Raw genomic sequence first — 15931 nt, 5'->3', positions numbered from 1 at the left:
GTTAAGCCTCTGCCTTCAGCTCAGGTCATGATCTGGGGGTCCTGAGATCAAGCCCCGCATCGGGCTCTCTGCTCAGCGGGGAGCCAGTTTCTTCCTCTCTCTGCCTGCCTCTCTGCCTACTTGTGATTTCTCTTTGTCTGGCAAATAAATAAATAAAATCTAAAAAAAAAAAAAAAAAGCTGACGTCCTTAGATTTTTTTTACCCCCACTGTCAAATCTGAAGGGAAAAACCCAATGAGAGGTTTGGGGAAGTGGCAGGTGCAGACCTGCTGTAGATGTCCCAGCACATTATACAGGACTTAGGGGACTGAGGTGAGGGAAGGTTGGGTAGAACTGCATTACACCTCAGCCCTCCAACTCTAATGGGCCCCCGCCTCTTCGGGCACCACCAGCAAGATTCACAGTTCCTTCCTGAGTGATGTTTTAGAAGTTTCCTGAACTTGCTCTCTCCTCGAATCTATCCGGGTATCTTCACTTGGGAGTCCGGGTTGTTGTAGGCACTTCCCACCCCTCAAACACTGATCCAATCCTGTCTTCAGAGAGGCGACTTCAGTGGACCCCAGCACGGGCTGGAGGGCAGATTCATGAGGCTCGCATGATTGTTAGTGAGAGCCATGGCACTGACCTCCTGGGGCTTGTCTCGCTACACAGCTTCATAGCCTTTGGTCTAATGTACTGCCATAATGATGTTCACGTGGTAGTTCCCATTTCCTCTCATGCTCTTCTTGCAGGGAGGGGGGTTCACCATGGTGTTTGGAGACACCTTCAGGAAAATCTCTTGCAGCACTTCTGGGGTGAAGACCTTGCTTTCCTAGAAGAGGTTATTGAGGGCAAGCAGGGCACACAGCTCCTTGCTGTTTCTCATGGTCAAGTTTGTAAGGGGTGATGCCTGGGGCAGCTCCAAAGATTCAGATTTGGCCTTGTCTCCTTTCCATGGCACCCAACTCATGTTTTCCTTTGAAGTTCCAGAGAGGGCTAAAAACACCTACCCTTCCCTCCAGGGGAAGAATATAAGTGTCTCAGGGGCACCTGGGTGGCTCACTGGGTTAAGCCTCTGCCTTCGGCTCAGGTCATGATCTCAGGGTCCTGGGATCAAGCCCTGCATCGAGCTCTTTGCTCAGTGGGGAGCCTGCTTTCCCCTCTCTCTCTATCTGCCTCTCTGCCTACTTGCAATCTCTCTCTCTGTGTCAAATAAATAAAATCTTAAAAAAAAAAAAAAAAGAATATAAGTGTCTCAGTTTCTCCAGGATTCCTGAGATCCACCTTATTTTTTGGCGTCCATGATTTATGCTTTGTCATGGGGCAAAAAGGCTGGAATTGAAAGGACAAAAAAAAATTCCACCTCTTCTCTTTTAACAGAAAGACCACGTTCAGATTAGAGTATTTTGCCACCATTGTCAAAGCAGAATTTTTAAAAAAGAAAAAAAAAAGTGGAAAGTCTAAGACCTTGTTTCTCTTCTCCCACTTTCCCTTCTAGAAAACTAAGTTTCCTTGCTGTATTTTCCTCTCTGCACATGCCAACCAGGCCTCAGTGTGGGGGGACGGAGCGGAATTGATCACATGGCTCCTTTTATGCTATTTCTTTCAAACCGTAATGCCACAGACTCAGGAGACAAGGCTTAGGTGGTGGAGAAAACATAAAACTGGGGCAGCTAGAGAGGGCCAGGCCCCCTGTGATGGAGGGCGTGCTGGAGCCTGGGTTAGAAGGCAGGGGGACGGCCATCCATCTGCTCTGGGGCAGCAGTCCTGCAGGGTGATGACGGAGGCAGGGTCAGCTCCCTGGACTGTGCCCCCTCTCACCTGTCGCAGTGACCCCCGCAGAGGAGACAACTCCCGTCATCAGCCGCCACCGCCTTGGAGAACAAAGCTAGTGGGGAAAGTGGCTACAATATTATCACAGCCTTACCTTCCTCATTATACTCAGAATACTGTAAAACTTCATGGTTTGGCTTCAACTTCTACTCCTTCCCTTCTCCAGTTGTTCAAACACCTTCCAGCCAACCTGGAATGTTTCCACTAGCTCTTCCTTCATCTAAGTTGGTGGTCATTATTATTGTTATTATTATTACTATTAATGCACTATTCATTCTGCCTGAAATGTACATCCTCTCTTTCTGCACATGGATAACTCCAAGTCCCCTTTCAGACAGCTGCTTAAATACCATTTGAACAAGACCGTCTATAAACCCCTGCCTTAAAAGTTGTTCTCCCTGTTAATGTATATTATTGCATCCTATTCTTTTCCTTCATTGCACTTTTTACAGATTTCAGCTTTGGATTTATTTCTGTTTCCTTGTTTAATATATTTCTAAGACAACAACAACTATGTGTATTTTGTTGAATGCCAATATTAGATACTCTAAGAATGGTATGTTGAATGGATTATAATTTTTTTAATAAGGCAAGTCCTACACAGCTTAATTAAAAGGAAAGATGAAACACATTTAAGTTAGCTTTTACTCCAAAATAGCAAATTACTGTTGTCTAGCAAGTTGGCCTAAGGCTGGTTAAACAGACCACTAAAATTTGGCAGCAGCATGCTAATCCATGCATTTTAATTCTAGCAAAATTGTTAGAAATGTTAGTTCATTTGGTTATGCTGTTGTCAAAACTTTGCTAGTGTGCATCAGGTTAATGTTCTGTAGTTTCAAATAACTATTTGCATATCTCCACATTTATCCTGACTATTCACACCTGCTTTGGACCATAACCAAGGTGACCTCTGCTGATAGAACCTAGTGGCTGGCAAAAGAACTAACTCATCATTCTTCCTCTCTCTCAACACAGTAGTGCAAATACTCTCCAGAAAGGTCCTCCTTATTTCAGTATTATATGAAACAATCTCATTCTAGTATATTCCCTGTTGTCTGTCCTCTGACTTTTCCTCAGTTACATAAATTCAATCATTTGTTTATTTTTGGAAAAATCTGTTGTAATCTAGTGAAAGACTGGCATCACAATTGATAAATATAAACTTCTTTTCAAATAATTAAAATAATTTTTTAATAATGAAAAAAATCCACTTTTGAAGTGAAATCATACATGAAAAACAAAACAGGGGCGCCTGGGTGGCTCAGTGGGTTAAGCCGCTGCCTTCGGCTCAGGTCATGATCCCAGGTCCTGGGTTCGAGCCCCACATCGGGCTTTCTGCTCAACAGGGAGCCTGCTTCCTCCTCTCTCTCTGCCTGCCTCTCTGCCTATTTGTGATTTCTCTCTGTCAAATAAATAAATAAAATCTTTAAAAAAAAAAAAAATGAAGTCCCATTGACTTTTAATGGCCTAGAAACTGCTTCAAATACAAGCATCTATGGAAAAATCAAAAATTTTCCACTATATGTTTTATGTATATATATCATTAGTAGCACAACAGTATTTTATTTCACTATTTTGGGATTCTGTATTTCACTTACATAGAATGTAGTTTCGTTCTTTTTTTCATTAAGTTCATTCCCTAGTATTAATAGGTTTTGTATACTAGTCTAGAAACAGTTTTCTACAGGAAAACGCATTCTAAATAACAAGCAGTTAATTTATTAATTCTTTTGTATTGCAAAAGACATGTTTAAGATTCTTTTGGGGGAAAGTCATAAAAAATCCAGCCTAATCTTCACCATAAAGAAACTCAAGATGAATCCTAGGATCTAAGGATTAAGAACATACGATGTACTGTTGAAGAAAAAGACTTAAATAATTGTTTTAGGGGAAGTTAATTTATTGATGATGTTTATTTACATTTAGGCAAATATCTAGTACAACACTGAAGAGGAGATATAAGTAACCATGCATGTATTGTTCCTGACTGCTATAAAAAAAACCTCTTAACATATCGCCAGAATATATGATTTGTAATAGTATTCTGAGAGGTGCCCATTATCCCATTCTTTGTTTACAAATTTTTTTTTATTTTTATTTATTTATTTTTTTAGTTAATGGGTACTAAACTTCATAACATGATTTGGTATAGTTATCAATATTATGATACTGCTTTATTTTCTCCTTAACTTGTTTTTGTAAAAATTATATTAATAGATTTCCTTATATCAACTACTTTTTGAAGTCATGAGTTTCCTTCATGAGGTCTTTTTCCTTTAATTCACTTATAGGTTGTACTTACTACTACTGTAAGACTCACACCTTTGCTTAAATGTGAAAATGTTCTTTTTTTGCATTCTTCCTATTGTTTGCTATCAGGGTTTCTGCTCAACTTGTAGAATTTGTTAGAAGATCTGGAAAACTTAAAATTAAAAAAAAACTCTAGCTTCCTTGAAGGGTTGGTAAAATTTATAGTTTCCATGTTACATTTACATATATATTTTTTCTTTTTTTTTTTTTAACTCGTGCTTTCCCCAACCTCACCTATAAGTTACTTTAGCTTAGAGACCAGATCCTGCACCTCTGTACTTCCAATACTTAACATAGACTTTGTCACATAGCGTATATTCTGTGAATTTATGTTCAGTGAATTAACAAAGTGATGCAGTTAGAGAATTCTTTGTATCTGGCCAAGTGCAAAAAATGAAGGGAAGAGTTTTCTTTAAGCAGTTTTCCGAACTATAAATTTTCTCCCAAACAATAAATGACTTTAAGATAAAATGAGCATATGGAAAAACTTTTCCTGTAACAATATTGTTATCTGGGTGCTATTCCTTCAGTTCATTCAAGTCCAAGCTGACTTTCATTCAGTTTTCATGATTCTTCAATATCACAGGGTACAGCTGCACAATAAACATTAAAATGTTAATTTTGTCTTTGAGGAAATGAGACTTCAAGAGGAAACCTTAAGAAAGAGAAAACCACCAAATTTTACATATACAAAAAGGTGTAAAATGTTTTAAAAAGCCTGAAAATCTCTACCTGTGATCTGCTCTTTCAAAACAAAGGAACTGAGAAAGAGTGGAACTATAATGAATGCACATATATTTGTTACTCATATTTTGGAGATGAACCCTTAATTTTTTTTCTTCTATTATTAACAATTGAAAATTTTAGCACATTTGAAAATAAAAGTGTACTTAACATTCAAAACATCTACTACTATATTTCAGTCTGAATTTTTTGTCTCTTTACTAAATGTGCTTAGCTCTCCATCCTTATAGACCACTTAAGCTCTTTCATGAATAGGCTATGTCTCCTTTATCTTTATATCCTTTAATATCCCTAGCACTATGCCATTCATGAAGTAAAACATTCTGTAAATATATTTGAGTTTTTTTTTAAAAATTATAAGAAATGCTAATGTAAAACTATGACATTAAGAGACCACATTAAATAGAAAGTTTAAAAGATATACCAGAACCTAACAAACCATATAGGAGACACAGTTATGCAAATTTTAAGTAATATATTGTTCTCTCTATAATGTAAATGTTTCCATTGGCTTGTTTGTACAATGCCAAATATTACCTTTGTTATTGCCCAATACTTTTACTTCAAGCACTTAAGTATTTCTTCTGTAGATTTTTTTTTCCCCTGAATCAGAAGTTCTTGCAGTTGGAATTACTAATTTAAAACCACAAGGAGTTCAAAGTTTAGGTTTACCTAAATGTAAGACTTCTAATGAAATGCTAAACATTAAAAAAATTTGAGAAAAAAATTATAAAGCACATTGGCATGACAAGCGGATTTTAGGTAAATTAATGCAGATGCAAAGTTTCAGAACTTTACAAAACCCTTAAACAGACATTTTTCTTCCAGTCTTTTCTTTGGTGATTAAGATTAATTTTATGAAGATTGAAGTCAAGAAAATAAGTCACATATATACTTAGCGCTATTGAAGCATAGGCTGACAATCTTTCTCACTGTATTTTTCCACATTATAAAGTGCCCCAAGCATTGTAGTAATTTTCCCCCTTGGAATATATAAATTGCCTTACATAAACTCTGACTATTGTTGCTGAGTCGTGCTTTAGGATTTTCTCTTGGGGCATTATAATAAGCTAAGGACCTATATTTGTCTTAAAATTCATTGTCCAACCACATAAGCCTCCAGTGTGACAAATCCCATTATTTTATGGCTCTTTTGTCTAACCCTAACAAAAATTTTTTAAAAAATCATTTTAGCTTCTTTCTACAGAGAAGTAAATAATTATTTTGGGAAAACACAATAGTCCTCATGCCAAATGGAGTGAACCACGTTTCTGTAAATATTTTTTTAACTTTCTATAGCTTATTTTGGGAGTTGTATCAGTTAATTTATTGGATGACTATTGTATGTTGGGCTAAGGATTGGCAGTAAACCAAGTCGTGAATAATTAACTGGGTGTTGAAAGATGTAAGACAAATGTTTTGTCGAGGAAGGTAGGAGTAGAAGAGAGAATTAGATAAATGCAGAGGCCCAGGATGTACATTACTCAGGACATTCTGTTATTCCTTCCTTTCCTCTATCAGAGGAACATGCTGAGTGAGACTGGAAAATTGAAAGTAGCAATGTGTTCATGTTACAATCGTATCAGTTGTTCACAAAGATGCTCTCCTACTGAGGAAGATGGATTAAATTAGGTTGCCTGTAATTTTTTCAGTGGTAAAGTGTAGGGAGAGTTCACTAGGAAGTAAAAAAGAATAAGAATAGCTTGCAGAATTGAAAATGCTTGTTTAAATAATTCGATTGTTATTTCTCTGTGGGTCTGGAGTCATGGTGTTGCGTAGAAAACACCCTATCTTACTAAAGCTGGACACTTAGAACTGGATTTAGGATTACACATTTTTTTCTGAGATCTTGAATAAGTGTTATAAAAGGAGAAACAATTGTCATGTTTGTTTCTTCTTCTAAGTCACAGTGGCCAGATTCAGTAGGAGCTCAATAGATATTTGTTGAAGAAATGAATAGGTGCATTAAAATCCTGACCATCAGTGGCATAATTTCTTTGTTTGGATTAAGACAAAAAGGAAGCAAAATGCTAGAAAATGCTGATATAAATTAAAAATTAACATTTCAAAAACTGTTTTTAGCTAGCAAGCTAAATCTTCCAGCTGGATCAAAGTTAAGTAGTAAAACCAACATGTGAAAATAGGGTTAGTAATCCAGTACAGGCAGAACAATTGTGTGAATAACAGTATTATGACCTTTTTCCTTACTCATGTTTAAGAAACTGTCAAATTATATTCTGGCATGCACACAATTAATGGGAGGATGGGGTGGCCAAAGAACATGGCAGTCATTACTGAATTTGAACAGTATGATAAAATCTCATACACCTTAATATGTCCCAGAACAGCACAAGTCCTAGTACTGAAAATGAAACATTAGTTGTAAAGCATTATCATGCCAGAGAGCATTGTTACCATGAGGTTTTAAGAATCTTTAAATGGTTGATATTTAAAGAAATAATATTATATAGCATTATAATTGGGAGATACTTAATCCAGTTATGCACGTACTTTCCAGACAAATGAATTATCTTTTGAGAGAGAAGCTTAGTACATTTTAACGATAAAGTGAAATTAATTATCTCAGTGTCACAGTACACAGAGATTTCAAACACAAAAAACACATTACCTGAGCATGAGCCAGAAATTCGGTTTTCCAGATGTAGACCTAGATGAGAGCTGTAATTCATGTCATTTTATGACATTTCATGGAACATTTGGTCATTATGACATTTATGATGCAATGAAATAGGCCATAAAATGCTGTAAATTGTTGGGAACAAAAGACATTCATTCATATTTGTGATGGGCATTTGAGTTTCAATCAAGACGTTAGTAGGTTAAATCAAAACTTAACTTGGAGTTGAATGTTTAAGTTTTAGTTTAACAGTGTAGTTCTTTATTTTTCCTTCCTCCCTCCCTAGCTCTTCTCAACCCTTTTCCTCTCCACTCTCTTTCCCTTACTCTCCTTTCTTTATTAAACCAGATGAGTTTTACAGGACTATAAGTTAAAAAATAGAGAGGGATTTTTTTTCATATTTATTACTTCAGTATTTCTAGAGAGTTAAAAAAAATTATAAGCATTAGTCTATGTGAATGGGAATAGCAAATCAAGAAATTGCAAGCCACATGAGGGTGCGTTCATTTGTATATATCTTGAGCTCAGGTAAAATGTGGAACATGCAGAACTTTTAATAGTAAATGATGACTGTGTTTTTCCTAAACCTGGTAATATTATTTCCTAAAAACTTACTTTAGCACCTACTGTAAGTTTTTTTAAATGTCAGAAGTGACCTTGTTAAATTATGCACTAAATTAATACTAAAGGTTTTTTTTTCTCCCATGAAATAGATTTAAAATGCATAGCTATTCATTTTAGGAAGGGAAAGACAAATGTTTGCCAGAGAGCATTTTTTACTAACAAAGCTTGGCTATTCTTTTAAATCTTGTTACTTCATTGTTTAGGTTAGTACCTAGAAAGTCACCAGAATATCATTTGAATATTAAACTTTAATAAAAGATTCATTACCATCAAATTGTTCCAAAAATGTAATCAGTCACAATACTCAATCAATGTAGAAGTGCCCAGTTGCAAAATGTATGAAGGCAGGTAGAGCATTGCTGTTATTACCAAGAATGCAACATTCCAAACTTGCAATGTTATGGCTGGTTCACAAATAAAAGATTAATTTCCTTGTCAAATGCATATAAACTATCCTACTTTCCAATTATTATCTACTTGCAAGAGCTTTATCTTTCACCATTGGGGTGAAAGATAAAGAAGTTATTTGCCATAATTCCAATATTAAGGAAAAAAAATATGAAATTATTTTTAGAAAAAAATTTTCCAGTGTTATTTTGTAAGGTGTAGAATAATACAGTGGCACATAAATATGTTCACGAAAATACTCTTAATTTTAAAATTATACTAGTAGAACTACTCTCATTCAATGTATTTGAACCATGTTATTTCATTCACTGTTTCTCATTTAATCTTGTGTGGTATTTTGTGGTTGAAGACCAGAGTAAGTCTTGGTGGGGGGGAGGCAAAAAGGGTTTATTAGGAAAGATAAATTTTATTGTTTTAATTTAAGAAAAAATGTCCTGTCATGAGGAAAAGCGGATAAAGTTTACAAGGAGATCCTCTCCTTTATTGGCTATTCCGCCCGCAATGAAACTGTATCACTCTTAAATATTGAGTGGTAAGCTTCAAATGCTTTCACTGTCCTAAATGTCTGCAAGTACAGTAACTTAGTGTAGTCCTCAGGAAAACTCTCTTGAGGACAGTATTACTCCATTTTACAGGTGGTGAGACAGACTTAAGACTCTTACTCAAGGTCACATGGAGGTTGTTTCGGAATAGAACTTTGAAACCACAGCTTCCTAGAATGGAGCGCACTTTGTCCTACAAATAAGGTCAGGTCTGTGTCTTCCTTCTCAATCTGTATATCTTTTGTTTCCTTTTCTTGCCATATTGAATTAGTAAGCACTTCCTGGGCAATGTTAAAAACGAGTGATTTGGGGGTGGGGGGACATTCTTGCCTTATACCAGATCGTAGTGGGGAAGTTTCAAAGCTCTCACCATTAAGAATGATGTTTGCTGTAGGTTGTTCGCGGAGAGCCTTTATCAAATTGAGAATGTCCCCCTTTATTCCTAGTTTACTGAGTTATTAATTGCTGTTGGATGTTGTCAGATGCTCTTTCTGCATTTATTGATATTGATCATATGATTTTTTTTTTTTTAGTCAGTGTGATAGATCACATGATTTTTTTTTTCTTTTAATGAATTGATTTTTGAATGTTGAAACACCCTGGCATATCTGGCACAAAACCCATTTGGTCATGGTATACAATTTTTTTACACGTTTTTGAATTTGATTTGCTAATGTTTTGTGCAGGATTTCTGCATTTATGTTCATGAGAGATATTGGTCTGTAGTTTTCTTTTCATATAATATTTTTGTCTGGTTTTGGTATTTGATTAATGCTGGCCTCATATAGTGAGTTAGGAAGTATTCCCTCTGCTTCTATCCTTTGAAAGAGATTATAGAGAATTGGCATAACTTTTTCCTAAAAGTTTGGTAGACTTCATCAGTGAATCCATCTGGATCTGGTGCTTTCTTGTTTGAAAGGTTATTAATGATTAATTCAATTCAATTTCTTTAATAGATTTAGGTCTGTTTAGATCATCTATTTCTTCTTGTGCAAGTTTTGGCAGGTTGTATCTTTCAAGGAATTGGCCCATTTCATCAGAGCTCTCAAATTCGTGGGCATAGAGATGTTTGTATTATTCCTTTATGATCCTTTTAATATCCATGAGATCTGTAGTGATAGATATCCCTTCTTTCATTTATAATATTAGTAATTTGTATCTTTTCTCTTTCTCTTAACCTGGCTAGAAGCTTATAAATTTTATTGATCTTTTTTAAGAATCAGCTTTTGGTTTTATTGATTTGCTTTTTTGATTCCTTGATTTCAATATCATTGATTTCTGCTCTATGTTTATTATTTCTTTTATTACACTTACTTTAGATTTAATTTGCTCTTTTCTAGTTTCCTAAAGTGAAAATTTAATTTACTGATTTTACATCTTCTTTTCTAATACATGCATTCAGTGCTATAAATTGTCTTATAAGCACAGCTTCCCAGCATCCCACCAATTTTGATAATTCTTATTTTCATATTTACTTAGTTCAAAATATTTTTATTTCTCTTGTTGAGATTTCTTCCTTAAACCATCTGTCAGTCAGAAGTGAGTTGTTTAATCTCTGTACGCTTTAAGATTTTCTAGTTATCTTTCTATCATAAATTTCTACTTTTACTCTATTGTGCTCTGAGGCTAGACCTTGTATGATTTTTATTCTATTAAATTTGTGGATGTGTGTTATAGCCCAGAATGTGGAATCTTGGTGAATTTCTCTACAAGGTTGAGATATGTGTATTCTGCTATTGTTGGATGAAGTAGTATATATTTGAAGAAGTATATAATAATACTAATTTATGTCCAGTTTATTGATAATATAATTGAGTTCAATTATGTCCTTACTGATTTCTTCCTGCTGGATCTGTTCATTTCTAAGAAGGGGCTGCTGAAGTTTCCACCTATGATAGTACATTCATCTATTTCACCTTTTGGAAAAGGTGAAATAGATCTATCTATCAGTTTTTGCTTTTTGTCATTTGATTCTTTGTTTTAAGAATTATTTTGTCTTCTTGGAGAATTGACCCTTTATTTTTATGTAATACCTTTCCTTATCCTTGATAACTTTCATTCCTTTGCAGTCTGCACTGTATAAAATTAATATAGGTTCTCCTGTTTTCTTTATTATTAGTGTTAACATGGTATAATTTTCTCCATCCATTTACTTTCAATATATATGTGTTTTTTATAAACTGTGTTTTTGTATTTGGGTCATTTTTTTTTTAATCCACAGTCTCTGTTTTTTAATTGGTGTGTTTAGACCATTGATATCCGAAGTGATTATTGATATAGTTGGATTAATACCTACCATATTTGCTACTGTTTTCTATTTCTTGCCCTTGTTCTTTTTTACTTCCATCATCCACACTTTTTTTTTTTTACTTTTTTTGGTTTTAATTGAACACTTTGTATAATTCCATTTTCCCTCTTTTTTTGTTAACTTATCAAGTAAACTCCTTTATCTTACTTTTTTAGTGGTTGCTTTAGATTTTACAGTACACATTTATAACCAACCCAAGTTCATTTTCAAATAATATTATACCACTTCACAAGTAGTATGACTACCTTATAATAGCAAATAATCTTAATTTCCTCATTCTAATTGCTTGTATCATTGCTTTTATTCATTTCAATTATGTGTAAGCACACATAAAATATGAAGCCATTAAGTGTATAATATATATACAAAAATAATTGACTACATCGTTGCTTTAATTATTTTGAACCAACTGTTATCTGTGAGCTCAATTAAGAAAAAGAAAAAGGTTTTATTTTGTCTTTACTTATTTCTTCATTGATCCTCTTTCTTTATGTAAATCTAAGATTCTGACTCATATTATTGTGCTTTTCCAAAAAGAACTTCTTTTTTTTTTAATGATTTTTTATTTATTTATTTGAGAGAGACAGAGTGAGAGAGCGTGAGGGGGGGAAGGTCAGAAGGAGAAGCAGATTCCCCACGGAGCTGGGAGCCAGATGCAGGACTCAATCCCAGGAATCCGGGATCATGATCTGAACTGAAGGCAGTCACTTAACTGAGCCCCCCAGGTGCCCCCAAAATGAACTTCTTCCAACGTTTCTTACAAGGCAAGTCTACTAACAACAAAATCCTTTACTTTTTTGTTTGAGAAAATCCTATTTCTCCTTTATTTTTTAAGGAATAATTTTGTAAAGTATGGAATTCTAGATTGGTTGTTTTTTTCCCCCCCTCTCAAAACTTTAAATACTTCATTCTATTCTTCTGTTGCTTTGCGTGGTTTCTGAGAAGTCAGATCAAAGTCTTATCTTTGTTCCACTGTTCCATTGTATTGATGTTTCAAAGTTTATTATTCAACAATTAAAATACAAATGGTTTGGTTTCAATATCTGGTAATTAAGAATAAGGCTGTTATAATTCAGAAACAGGTTTTTATGTGATTATAGGTATCCATTTCTCTAGCATGAATACTGAGGAGGAGGATTATCTGGTCATATGTCAAGTGTATGTTTAACTTTATAAGAAACTGTCAATCTATTTTCCAAAACAGCTCTATCATTTTATATTCATATCAGCAAAATGTGAGAGTCCCAGCTGCCCAAAATCCTCACCAGCACTTGTTATTATAAGGGTTTTTTGTGTTGTATTTTTTGTTATGCTAATAATATATACTTGTATGTCATGTGGTTTTAAGTTACATTTCCCTAATAATTGCCTGTTTTGAACATCTTTTTATATGCTTATGCATCATCAAAATATCTGCCTTGGCGCAGATTCAGATTTTTTTGCTCAAATATTATACATTTTTTAATTGTTTGGTTTTTAGAAAATTTTTTGTGTTCTAGACACAAGTCCTTTGTCAGAAATGTGATTTGCAGGTGGTTTCTCGAGCTCTGTGGCTGATCTCTTTATTCTCTCAATAGTTCTTTCACAAAATGAAAGATATTAATTTGATGAAGTCTAATTTATCAATTTTTCTTTCATGTGATATGTTCCTGGTATCCTGCATAATAACTGATTACCCAAGATCATAAAGATTTTCACCTGTGATATTTTCTAAAATTTTATAGTTTTACATTTTACATCCAGTCCTACATCCATTTTGACTTAACTTTCATAAATAATGTGAGGTATATGTTGAGGCCCCTTTTTTTTTTCTGCACATGACTATCTAATTGTTTACTACCATTTATCAAAAAACTTACCCTTTTTCTACTGAATTATCTTTACACCTTTGTCAGAAATCAGTCATCTATGTGTGTCTACTTCTGGAGTATCTCTTTTATTCCATTGGTTATCATTCTATACTTTAACCAATGACAACATTGTCTTGATTACTGTAACTTTGTTCTAAGTTTTGAAACCAGGTAATGTGGGTTTTCTAAATTTATTCTGAAGGAGAAAGAACATGGAGGATTGCATTCAGTGTTTTAGGGGCCAACTCTGGAAGTATCACACCTTACATCATTGTCAAAATTCAAACACATGGCCGGATCTAATTGCAAGGGATGCTGGTTAGCTCTATGCAAAAGAGGAAGAGGAAACAAGTTTGATGAACAGCCAGCCAGTTTCTACAACAGATAACAAGAAATATTTTGTTTTGGGGCTCCTGAGTGGCTCAGTCAGTTAAGCATCTGCCTTCAGCTCAGGTCATGATCCAGAGTCCTGGGATTAAGCCCCACATTCTCCCTCTCCCTTTGCCCCTCCCCCCATTCTCTCTCTCTCTTTCTGTCTCTTTCTCTCAAATAAATAAATTAAATAATTTTTAAAAAGAAACATTTTGTTTTATTTTTAATGACAAGGCAGTTAAGATAAATTAATTTTACTTCAACTCTTTCCAATCTCATCTTTCATTTTCCTTACAAAAACTACTAAACAGTGATATATCTCTAAGTCTTAAGATTATGGTTTCTATTTCTTCTGCACTATTTCTACTTCTCAAAAATCCTGTCTCCCACAAATGGCTACATGCCACCTACTAATGAAACGTTTCTGAATTCCTAATGATATGTATGATGTCTCTTTCTCTGGACCACCATCATACTTTATTTATATTAATAATGTTATGTTTATAAATTTTCTTAATAATTATTAATATACTCTTACTGCATTTACTAGGTTTATAGTTCTTGAAGAATATAGCCATAGTTTATAAGTGTTATAAATGTTATATTCGTTACTGTATTCTTAAGAGAAGAACTTAGTAAACATATGTTTTATTGTTAATGGTTCCACCAAATGGCCCGAACATTCTTAGTGAATTAAACTGAAGTCATTCTCAGGCCAAAGCTCAAATGAAAGAGCATCAGAATTCATATGGCACTTTGTCACTGTGAAATGCTTCTATAAGGGTCAAAATATTTCTCTCTAAATTATAATCCCTAAAACTGTCAGAGGTTAAGGGAGATGGCTGGAGAACACAGGACAGGGAACTGATTTGTAAAACCTAGACTTCTGGTGATCCTCATGGCCATGATTCTTAAAATATCATCAGTTTTTCATTGCCAAGGGGAGTAAAGCAATTCATACTTCTATCCCTTTTTATTCCTTTTGTCCACCATAGCCCAGCAGGGTTTTTCAAAGTGAGTTGGAAGTGGAGAAGGAACAAGAAGGAAAGAATGAAATTAATGCCAAGTGTAAGGTGATTTGAAATATCCTTTGGCCTATAGAAGTCAAATGAATGTCAGAGTAATAACAGAAAGATTTTTTTTTTGGCTGCCAACTTCATTATTTTCTGGCTTCAAACTTCATTAATTAAATTAAGGAGTGCAATTCCATTAATTAATTTAGTCTACAATATTCTAAGAGAACCACTGGGAATTCTCAGTATTTTTGTATCTCATTTCTGTTGTAGAAGGTCCCTGTCAACTCTTATTTCCTCCAGATACCATGTAGATCATGATTTGTATTTCCATTACAGGCAGAAGCTGCACTTAAATAATATTATTTATGAAACAGCCAGATATAAGTATATATGTTTTTATCAATATTATATTTATTCTTTTGTATCTAAAATTGATACATTTGTTACTATGCACACATAATATGCTGATGACATTTTGTCGTTTCATCCCAAATGTATCTTATCTCTCTCAGTGTTATCACCCAGCTTGTAAAACCAGAAATCTATATTCTTTCATCCTCTCATTCCCCTTTCTGTATCACTCAAACTTTAAATGAGCCAATAAGTCCAGTTGATCATCTCTTCTCAAGGTTAGTCTTTCTATCTAGCTATCATTGCCCAAACCAGATCTCTTTATCTTATTATCTAGATTACTACAGTCACTTCATAACTTGTCTCTTTTCCTCCTATCTGATAGTGATACTGCACCCATTGTTAGAAAATGTCATCAACTCACTGCCCTCCTTTAAGTTTCTTCAGAAAACTTGTAGGACACAATTTCAATTTCTTAGTAAAAATGACCTTTGAAATTTTCCTGGGCCTAATTAACCATAGTGGAGCCTGGGGATTGTTTGTTTTTAACCTGGATCCACAGATTACTTCAGAAAAGCAACAAATGCTATATCTATGTGCAATTTTCTTCTGTGGACAGTATAATTATTTTTCATCAATTACTCAAATTTGTCCAGGACTCCCAAAATTTAAGGTAGGTTATTCTTTAATTTTGTCTCTAACCTACCTTCATAGTTTTATGACTCAGCATATTTTCCCCATATTGTTACAGCTTCCAGGTATGCCTTTTCTTCTTCCCTCTATGTTTTAACTATACTTCCCCTGTGCAAATAAATAAATAAATAAACCCATAAAACAAAATAACTTTTTAACTACTATACAATTTTCAACCCATAGTTCAAACACAGCTTACCTCTTTTCAAATCATGTCTCCACTTTAACAGATTTAACAACTTCTCTGAGTTAGTACTGTGTTT

The 15931-nt window shown here is 34.3% G+C and overlaps 1 pseudogene; it reads right to left on the bottom strand.

Moving 5' to 3' along the window:
* Positions 1–338: 338 nt before the first annotated feature.
* On the bottom strand, positions 339–949 carry LOC111152554 (annotated as a pseudogene).
* Positions 950–15931: the final 14982 nt, after the last annotated feature.

This window comes from Enhydra lutris, unplaced genomic scaffold (genome assembly GCF_002288905.1).
Source record: "Enhydra lutris kenyoni isolate GAN:26980312 unplaced genomic scaffold, ASM228890v2 scaffoldscaffold3, whole genome shotgun sequence".
Taxonomy (NCBI): Eukaryota; Metazoa; Chordata; class Mammalia; order Carnivora; family Mustelidae; genus Enhydra; species Enhydra lutris.
This window is presented reverse-complemented; position numbering and strand designations above follow the sequence as displayed.